We start from the raw sequence: 10,088 nt of genomic DNA, 5'->3' as shown, positions 1-10,088 counted from the left end.
ATAAAAACGGAAACAATGCACTAAACACTGACCTTTTCTTTGTACAGCAGGTATGAGTAAAAATGCCATTCTTTTGGGAAAATACAAAAATTAAATGGAAGCAAATGAGCATTTTGAGAGAAGCTGAAGGAAAATAGTCACTAGTTTCTATGCTTGATTCAAAGAACTGTTTGACCAGGCTGTGCTTATGGTCATCTGCTGCAGCTTCCCATCACTACACTGCCATTCCAGCCATTCCCAACAGCCTGGGGTTGACAGTTGTGCAAATGAGCAGGATGTGCAGAGTAATGACATACAGGCCACCTTCTGTCCACTCCCCAGAAAAAGCTTCACAATGTCAGATTTTTGTTTTCTTGTTAATCCTTCTTTTACTAAACGATCTTGCAAGCTGTTGACATTTGTGTGACTTTTACAGGAAAGTATCCATGGATTCCTTACAGGTATTTGCAAAAGAAAATTCGTGAAAGAGAGATGTTCGAGGACTGAACTGCTTCCTCCCCTCCAAGCATCTTCCCATATATGTTGATGGTATGTTGTGCAGTGCAGGAGAATGCGGACCTAAGTGCTATATCAAGTGTTGGAATGGGTTTAGCTGTGTTACTCCAGATCTCTGCCCTGGATAATTTGACCTTTTAGTATAGAAATGTATTGGACTGTGTTAATACAGTTAAATTGCTTCTCTGTGGTACTGGTACAACTGAGCTTGGTTGAAGATGACTCAAGTGCTGCTGTGCAGTCAGGGTAACAGATGAGTCTCACGGTCAAATATACAGACAACCCAAATAAACCTGCCAAACCGTATCCTATGTAACCATTGTAAGGGGAGTCTCTATAATGTGTCAAGCTGAAATTAGCTCCATCCACCTCCTTTTCCCCATCTTCTGATCCTGCCATTGTCACCTGGAGTCATTGCTGAGATATGAAGCCTGCAGAGGGGAGTGGGAATGAGTTATCCACCCACACTGCAGGTGACTGTCACATCAAGGATATCTCCATACATCAGATATGAAGCGGAAGAGCAAAGGCTTAAAAATGGAAAAGCTAGGTGAAACAAATCAAAATCTTCCTTCTTTTCTCACTAATGGTTGGTGATTTGTCCATAAGCAATCATTTCACTCTCTGGATTTGATAAGGCCTGATTCTGACATCTTGGTTAGCTTCACTCTGGCAAAATTCCTTTCGACTGAAATAGAAGTTTTACTTGAATAAATAAAGACTGCAGGTAGTCCCAGAACCTCTCTCCCCTTTTTCCATGTGTCTTCCACCACACACACCCAGACTACTTTAAGGTCTCAGTGGTGCTTTTCAGGTAAGGCTGGCCAGCCTGTCCCCGTGTCCCAGCCAGAGAGCCGCCTCTCTGAGCATCCGTGCAGAGGGGCTGGCCTGAGCAGGCACTCCTCTCCTTCCACACACCTGCCAAGGGCTGCAGCCACCTGGGCCATGCTGGGCAGTCACAGAAAAAGGAGACGATGTGGTAAAAGTGAGACTTAGTCATGATTCCTGCAGAGGTACAGAACAAGTGGGTATTTTTCTCTAATTAATGCTATTTATTGTCTGTGCTGAGGAGCTCCGTTGAAGGAAAAGGTCAGCACTGTGATATGCATTGTATAAACACAACAAAAAACCAGCCCGTATCTGCATAGGGGCCAATTAGTGTCTGCGACACTCAGTAGGATTTTTTTCTAAGACATGTCTCAGCCATGGGTGCCAGGTGAATTCAGTTTCTTTGTAGAAGACATCTTGGAACACAGCGTACAAGGAGGCAGCTTTTGATTGCATTAGAAACATTAGTTCTCAATTTCTAGCTGCCTGTACAGCACATTTCCTCAGCAATACCTCATACAGCTAGTTATTGCTAAAATGTCTCTGGGGATATACCTTGTAGATACATTTGTTCTCAGCCTCTGGTAACCTGTTGCAATCCGAGAATGTGCCTCCACCTCCAAGTACGATGAGGCAACCTAATGCTCATCCATCCGCCACACGGCTTAATGCAAGCAGGGTCAGGGTGAGCTTTTAATGTGCCCCTGTCACCTCCCTGACTAGAACCAGCCTTTTGCTACTCACTTGTTTTACACTGTCTCCAGCGATCTCAGCAGCTGCAGTGGATGTTTAGACTCAGTTGGAGTAGTTGTGTCAAGGGTTTCATGTAGGCGAGGAAACTATCCCTGAGTTGTCCTGAGTTCTGCCTGGGTCTGGGCCACCATGTTCCAGCACTGTGCATGCATAATAAATAAAATAGACCAGGGAAAATGTGTTACCCTTGCTTAGGCTCATCTGCTTCTCCTGAAAGCAAAAGATATCCTTGAAGGAGATGAAAGCCCATATGTCTCAAATTTTAATTGCACCATTTGCACCCCATTTTAGTGCTGGGGTGACTGCCCTGGCTATGGAAGGCCTTCTCCTGACGGGGCTTGGGACAGAACCCACTGTGCTTACGGCTTCCCATCTGAGAAGCTGTTGCTGCCTTGCTTTAGCTTAGCTATTGCAGAAAAGCTTAACAGAATGGCAACTTCCCTGCCATCCCAGTACACAGATCTCGTGTGTACGGTATACACAGGAACACTTTGAAAGAGAAGTTAGAAAATGTCATGTGTATTGTGTACTATAAAAATTTCAGTTTATCTTGCATGTATTTTTAATGGCAGCCACTTTCCAACTTCCTTTTGTTTGATACAAACAGCAAACTTGTTCTTGAAGTAAATACTGTTTTAGTCTTCTGGTTTTTCCCCTTTATTTCATTTCAGTTTAGTTTAGTTTAGAGCTTCTGCCTGAGCAGCCAGGGAATATATATAATAGGGCATGAATACATTCTTATAAGTATTAGAACAAGTATGGAAACACAGAGCCCTTAGTGACCTTGCTAGTCCTCTGCTGATCACTTGTGTTTGTTGTTGTAGGAAGGCAAACATAAGTATAGAAGTGTTATTGAACAGAAAACCCTTCAAAAATTTCACCAGTCTTTTGTATTCAAGTCACAGAGCAATGGGGGGCCGCCCTGCTCAGAAAGCATACTTATGCAAGTATTAAGAACTGGCTGAGATAAGAAGTAAAGCTTAAGAGACCTTCATCATTAGCTGCTAGTGGTGGAGATTAGTGATCCTACTACAGGATTACAGATGGAAAGAGTGCTAGTGTTGGTTAATTGTTCATTAATGCTTGTAAAATAAGATAGCAGTAGTAAAACTTGCTATTGTCTGCTCTCTCAAAGTAAAACACAATTGGATCTGCTTGTCAATAGCTATATCGATGTTAACGGGAATATGTTTAACAGATCATTTTACAGTGTAAACTGCTATCCAGCTCTTTCAACCTTTAATTAGACACTATTATCCTAATAAGAAATAATTTATGTTTTAAATAATCTGTTCTCTACACACGAACGCTTTATCCTTTTAATTAGCAATGCCTTCACTAGGGTACTTTTAGTATTTCAGAATTTGCATACAAATCTCAGGTGGAACATTATCTCCCTGTAGCCTCATGGATTTATTTTATTTACAATACCTTTAGAACTGCCATACTTTCCCACCAGTGCTTTTCTGTACTGTTAGGGAATGGCAGCCACAGTCCAGGTAGCAGAATCCCTCTCTCAGGTGCAGCCCAGGATCATGCAAATTTCTGCCGGCAAAACCTGTGAGCAGAGCCCTGGGAGCAGGATGTACATCAAGGAGAAGCAGCTGTGGCTTTGACTGTGTCTCCTGAGGAGCTGCCATGCCATGTGAAGCAGGGCTGTGCTTGCAGCAGAGGGGTTATGCTTGTCCTCTGTGTTGGTTGGATCCTTAGTCCAGGCTGCAAAATAGAACTCCTTAGGCATCTCCCTGAGGTGAAGAGGTGCTGTGGTGGCTGCCTCTCCATGCAGACATGCCTATTCTGCTAACAGGTGGCTGGTCTGTGATACGTACTAGCAGGGAAGGTGTGCAGGCAGCCCCCTCTGCACTGCCTGCCCCAGAGAGGGGCCAGCTCTCTCCTGGACCTCCTGTGGTGCCCCCAGCATCACTCTCCAGTGGGAGCTGTTGGTGGGTGCCCAATGCAGGCCCTTGCAGATCACACATGCGTGCTGGACCAGCAGGTGTGGGACTGCCACTCCTGGGAGCTATCATCATTCTTTCCTCCCACAGACAAGTGGGTCAGCAAGGATCCTACAAAGTGTACTGTGACAAAAAAATGGCCTTTTGACAAGGACAAACTTGAAAATGAGATCCTCCCTTTTTATTAATTAAAAAGTAAACTTCAAATGAAATACTAATCCTGGAAACAGAAAAAACATTTTCGGTGAGATCTGTGTGTGGAGGATTAGTGTTTTCACAAAAATTAGCAAGATTTTAGCAAGAAATCTCAGCTGCCGAGGAAATAAAAATATGTGTTGTAAAGGCATGTGTTTTAAAGGCATGGGAAAACTCTGCACCTTCCAGGTTACTTCCCGTGGGTGCTTGAGCAGCATGAAAACTGAAGGCTCTGGATCCTTACAGAGGACACACCCTGGGACACTTCATCACATCCTCACCAGATTTTTCTCTGTGTGTCTTGGTCAAGGATAATGGTACAGCCATCGTTGAAGATGATTTGCTCTGCCCTAATCTTGAGTCTGCCTTATTGGTCCCTTGGCAACAGTCAGAGGAGCCTGAAGGGCAGCTTTAGCCTGAGCCAGATGCCACAGGCCCTGAGGGACTGCGGCAGCATCCAGGCACTGACAGGGTGCTGAGGAGTCCCGGCTGGGGTCCCTATGCAGGCAGCAGGAGCAGGGTGCAGCAGTGTGAAAAGCTGCCGTGCTCTGATAACTGTCCTGAGAGGAGATGCACGTATGGAGTAACAAATGGAAACACTTGTGCTGAGTGCCACTAATTTATCTGTTCAAGTACATCATCAACTGACATCAGAGACCACGTGAGCCACCATATCGGGGCTCGAGTGGACATGTCATTTATGGCTTCCCATTGCTCATCACCTGCAGCCTTGTCTGTCAGAGCAAACGAGCAGGGACTGAACTCTGGATGTATGAGTTGCCCCATGGAGAAATTTGAATGCAACAATGTCTCTGTCAGTTGATAAGAAGTGATATGGCTGGTTAATTGCCTCAAAAATGTTAACCAACAGCTCATTAGTCTTAAAGATACAAACTTGGTAACCCTTTTTATGTGGCATGGAATGAGAAGTGAATAAATAATTGCATGCTGAGACCTGCCACTGAGAGATGCAAGATGTTGGTTTAAGATAAAGAAAAACAAAACCTGACTGAAATATTTGGGAAGATGTGAAAGATACAAGTCACAACCTCAGTTTGCAATACGAACCCAAGCCCAGCTTTTTTGTAATGACTATTTTGATAGGAGTAACAAATAATAGCCAACTTCTCTGTGCTGAGAGTTAACCCCAGTACAGAAACAAAACCACCCTGCTCTTAATTTAGTAACTAAAAAAGAATGCCATAGAGAGGTTGAGTGGGAGATTGTATCAAATGCTGGAGCTTTCCTTATTGCTCATTGACTTCTCCTCTCCTACAGTTTATGGGTGCTTCTTCAATCACTGCAGCTATAAATTACCTTCTTAGCAAACTGCCCTGGATCTGGTTTGGGCAGAACCTGTGGGCCTGGCAGTAACTGTTCAGTTCAGGCCATTCAGCAGTAGTATGACAGGCAAAGAAAAATAAAGAAATCATTATTGTGGCTTTGTTACATTGATGGAAAGCTATGGATTTGGAGTACATCCCTCTGGTTCCTCCAGTGATATTAAGGGATGTGTAAATAGGATACACCACTGCGTGGTAGCTGCTGCTTAAAATCAAAGCATGAGCAGCTGGACAAACATGTCTTGTAGCCAGATAATTTGAGGAAAGCAGAATGCTACATGGAGGTGTCCAACTTGGGGACATGGCAATGTACTTTCATTTGAATTTGAAGTGTACATTAAAATGTCCTTATATGCAAGCACCAGGATTGCAAATGATTTGAAGGGGAAAAAAAGATTAATTCCAGGTAGAAATTCTCCAAACAGCTGCAGTTAAGATGTAAATGAGGTGCTAGAGTAACTGTGTGTGATGCTGGAAGAAACTTTTGGTCTGTACTGAAATAAGTGAACAACGAAGCCCTTCTGTGGCTAGATGAGAGCAAGTGTCTGAAGAGGGGGTCTTGCCATTCATTCTACCTCATTACAGGTATCTGACTGATAGCAAGGCTGCAACTCAGTGCAGCAGCTCATTAGTAAGAGAAGACTCTGACATTGGTTCAGATGTTGATCGGCATGTCTGAAGTCTGGATTGCATTGTCAGATGGAGCTTTATCATCTGCATTGCAGCCTGGTGGTTTATCATGGAGAATGGGTTTAGGAAGAGTGTGTTAAACTGTTTGCCAGGATATTTAGTACCCTCTCAGCCATTGTCTGATAGCATGGGCTGTCATGGCTTCCTTTACCTACCATCTCATAAAAGGCCAGGTGAAAAGATCAGGAAAAGGCAAGGCATATTTCCAGAGCTGCCTGCTAGAGTCCAGGTCCTGCTCAATGCCATGTTTTGCGTGACATGAGAGTGACTGAAAGTTACGTCATGGCAGTGCGCATGTAGGTGCTGAAAACGTGCCCATGTAGCATGTGTCAGTGCAGCTCTCTGGCAAGACTAATGTATCACTGTTATTATCCACTCTTTTGACCTAATGCCACACAACAGAAGGGAAAAATCTTGCACATCTCAGTTCTCCATTGGAGCATTAATGACAGTTTGCAATTGCTCTGCATTAAAAGCTTATCAAGCCCCATGTGGCCTCCTGGGGCTTTGTCCTTACCGTGCTCTGGATCACCTTGCCCACATGTAGCTCTGCTTCTGTTTCTGCTAACAGCAGCCTCCATGACTGCTCTGGAGGAACGTATCAACTGTCTTCATGCAATGTTTTCCTCAGTAAGATCTTTTTCCAGCTCGCCTATCCTAAACAGTTGATGGTTTCCTGTGACCTTTTGGACCTACACTTCAGTTTCTTGTATGCTACAATCGAACTCCCTCTTCTTGCCTTGTTATGAGCCAGCACATGATGGATGAGCCCTCAGCATGCCTTGAGGTGCAGCAGGAGCAGCAGAGGAAGTAAAGACAGCAGATCTACTTCAGCAAATTAGCAGCAACAGCAGGCTCTGTTGTGGCAGTTCCGTTGAATGCCATCATTTTAACTGTTCACTATGGAATAGTTCCTAAATGGCATTTATATTTAAGTCAGTTTATTATATTATTCCAGCCATGCAAAGCTGTACTACAAATTTACCAGCTCAGGCACAAAATCTATTCACCCACCCTTTTCCGAGATGATGATAATGGACTCCCTCCCTTTTCCCTCCTTCTTCCCTCAAATGATTATATTTTGCTTGCCCATCAAAACAAATCACTCATCTTGGGTGAATAAAATTTTGCAAGACTGCAGTATGCAGGATGACACAGTTTGGTGTGGTTTTTTTGGTTTTTTTTTTTTTTTTACATTTTTTGCCATTGCTCTCTGCAGAAGATTTCATGTTCCTTGCTTAATTTTTGTATGCAAACCATCTTACTGAATTCTGACACACGTCACTTTGATGCAACTGTGACAATACACCACCATTTTTCTCCTTCAGCAAATACTTTTGACATTCTTTCTGATTATTTCTTAAATTAAATCAAAAAAGTAAATAGAAAAGGCATGGCTTAGATTGAGCTTTTCTTTTTGTGCCCCCAGTTTCAAAGTCCTTTCTCCAATTTTTGCATTTGATGGGCATTTTAACCAAATAAAGTGGTTCCAACCGGCATTTCATGGTGGTGTTTGTACACAGATCAGTGTGCCCAGTACAGGGCACTGACAGGTGCCTGGTTTAAAAGGACCAATCTTCCATCTGTGGGTACGCCTGACAGAAAGGGCTGATGGCAGTGGCAGGGACGCATCCCGTTCCTGGCCTCCCTGGGCCTTCAGGTACCTCAATATCAACACAAAGCACTTAACCATCGTGGGCTCATCAGCATCGGGCTGTGGCATGCGAGGGGATGTGGATGGGATCTCTGTCACTGACAAGTTTCAAAAGGAGCCACATGAAACCTGAATTACTGCCAGCGTTTCTGGGTGTCCTATAAGCCACCCGCCCTGCAGTTTTTCCTGCAGGAGGAGTTTTTCTCCCCCTTGTGAAGCAGCTCACCACAACAGACCTCCTTCCAACATTTGCCCCAAACTGAGAGGCGAGGAAGGACTCGGCAGCGCATTCTGCAAATGTGTTGTTTTGGGCACTTTACCTGCCTCCTTTTCTGTTCAAAAATCAACGTGATACTTGCAAAGTGGCTCTTTTCCTCACCCCCTTACCACCTGCGTTGTCAGAGGAGTCAAAAATCAAAAATAATCAGTTATTTTAAGCTGAAGCTTGAAAGGGTATTAATTCAATGGGATAAACTGCAGTTAAGAAACTTTTATCAAACAAGCTGGGTTAGGTGGTTAAAAGAAAGAAAAAAAACCCCTAAAAAACATACAGTAGGTAGCAGTTTATGTGTCAAGAAAACTGAGAGAAATTTTGACACTCTGATGTCTAGCAGATAGCACTTAAATCATTTTTCTCCAAACTTCAGTCATAAAACTTCAAAGAGTTTTAGCCATAATACAAATTTTTAGACTAAGAAGCGGTGTTTGAAGTTATTTTATAGGATTTTGCTGTAAGGGCTCCAATTGATTTGTAGTAAGATAAAAGAAGAAAACTTTATTTTCGAAGCTTTGTCGGAAAAAGCTTAGCTTCCATTGGCCGTTTTGCCAATATGCCTTGAGGGGATGATGATGTCGACACGGATATTATATGCCTATACGAACTGAACTGATTTTACACCTCCTGCTGTTTGTGTTATGGTTAAAATCTGTCACAAAACTGGCAGTGATTTATTAAATGTTTAATGAAGTAAGACAAAAACTTCAAGAACTACAAACAGAAAAGTAGAACATCACATTAAAGTATAATAATATAGGTTACATTTCTGATTTTTTTCATATTTCTTTTGCTAAAAATGTGAGAAACACAATTAGAAATCAAGGCAGTATCAAAAGATTATGGGGTGTCACAGATCAGTCTACCAAAGGTTGTTTTTCGCTCCTTCACTTTTTTTTTCTTTCTAAACAGAGGAATGAAAAAGAAAATGAAGTAACAGTATGCTCACAAAAGAAACCAACCAGCCCAAAGAAAAACCCAAGCCAGCATTATAGAGTATCAAGTCTCAGCCACAGAAAATTTTCCCTATTTTCAGAAGACCAATATCAAATGTGACTCAGTGTTATTCCATTATTACTGCATGTCCCAGTTAGAAGAAAATTCTGCTCTCTGTTGCATGTTTAAATAATGTTTTTCTAATAAATGGTTTTTAATTTTATCTAATAAACTTAATTGGAATAATTATTTATGTTAAAAATTGATTTCTGAATGCAAATCTCAAATTTATTTTATTTTCCAATAGCTTTCAGAGATTATTATTACTCCTGATACAGCCTTATGTTTTCTACATTATAATAAAAGACAGTATTTGTATGAGCCTCCTGTCTGTCGGTGTATGTGTTAAAGCTGAGCAAGTGTACTCCTGCACTTTTTGGCAAAGGTTATTTACATTTCCTTGTATAACAGAGACTTAGTCTATATTTTAGGTTTAATTATTTTTCATTGTAAAATGTAATTCCTGTTGTTTGACTTGCCTGATTATTTATGTACACCCTGAACTAAAAATTCATTAAACATGGCAGGAGGGGGTTTAAGATTACAAATCCATGTTTATTGTGTTATTTAACTGAAAGGACATCAGCCATCAATATATCCATACCAATACGCTAATTCACCGTGCGATTTATGGTGGACTTTGCTGGCGCTGTTATGCCTCACGAGCAGCTATAACCCAGGCTGCTCCTTAGGCTCCCTCCTCCCAGTTCTCCCTTTTGCTCAGAGACATTTTCAAACCCAACATTTTCTTCCTCCAGGAAAGCCAGCAGAGCAGCAGAAAGTAGCATTCCTCTCCAAGTCTACCTTGCGGTCTGGTTTCCAGAAGGGTTTGTCCTGGTCTGTTCCGATTCCACGCTCGCAGACGTGCAGGGTACCAGCGTAACCCCGCAGCCTGCTGGCCCTGC

General features: G+C 42.5%; 1 long non-coding RNA gene across 1 annotated transcript; it reads left to right on the top strand.

Moving 5' to 3' along the window:
- Positions 1-267: 267 nt before the first annotated feature.
- LOC141926532 (uncharacterized) lies at positions 268-9,731 on the top strand. Its single transcript, XR_012624143.1, has 2 exons — positions 268-528; positions 9,100-9,731. It is a non-coding gene; the product is annotated as an uncharacterized LOC141926532 (long non-coding RNA).
- Positions 9,732-10,088: the final 357 nt, after the last annotated feature.

The sequence above is a fragment of the Strix aluco genome, chromosome 8 (assembly GCF_031877795.1).
Source record: "Strix aluco isolate bStrAlu1 chromosome 8, bStrAlu1.hap1, whole genome shotgun sequence".
In the NCBI taxonomy this organism is placed as follows: Eukaryota; Metazoa; Chordata; class Aves; order Strigiformes; family Strigidae; genus Strix; species Strix aluco.
This window is presented reverse-complemented; position numbering and strand designations above follow the sequence as displayed.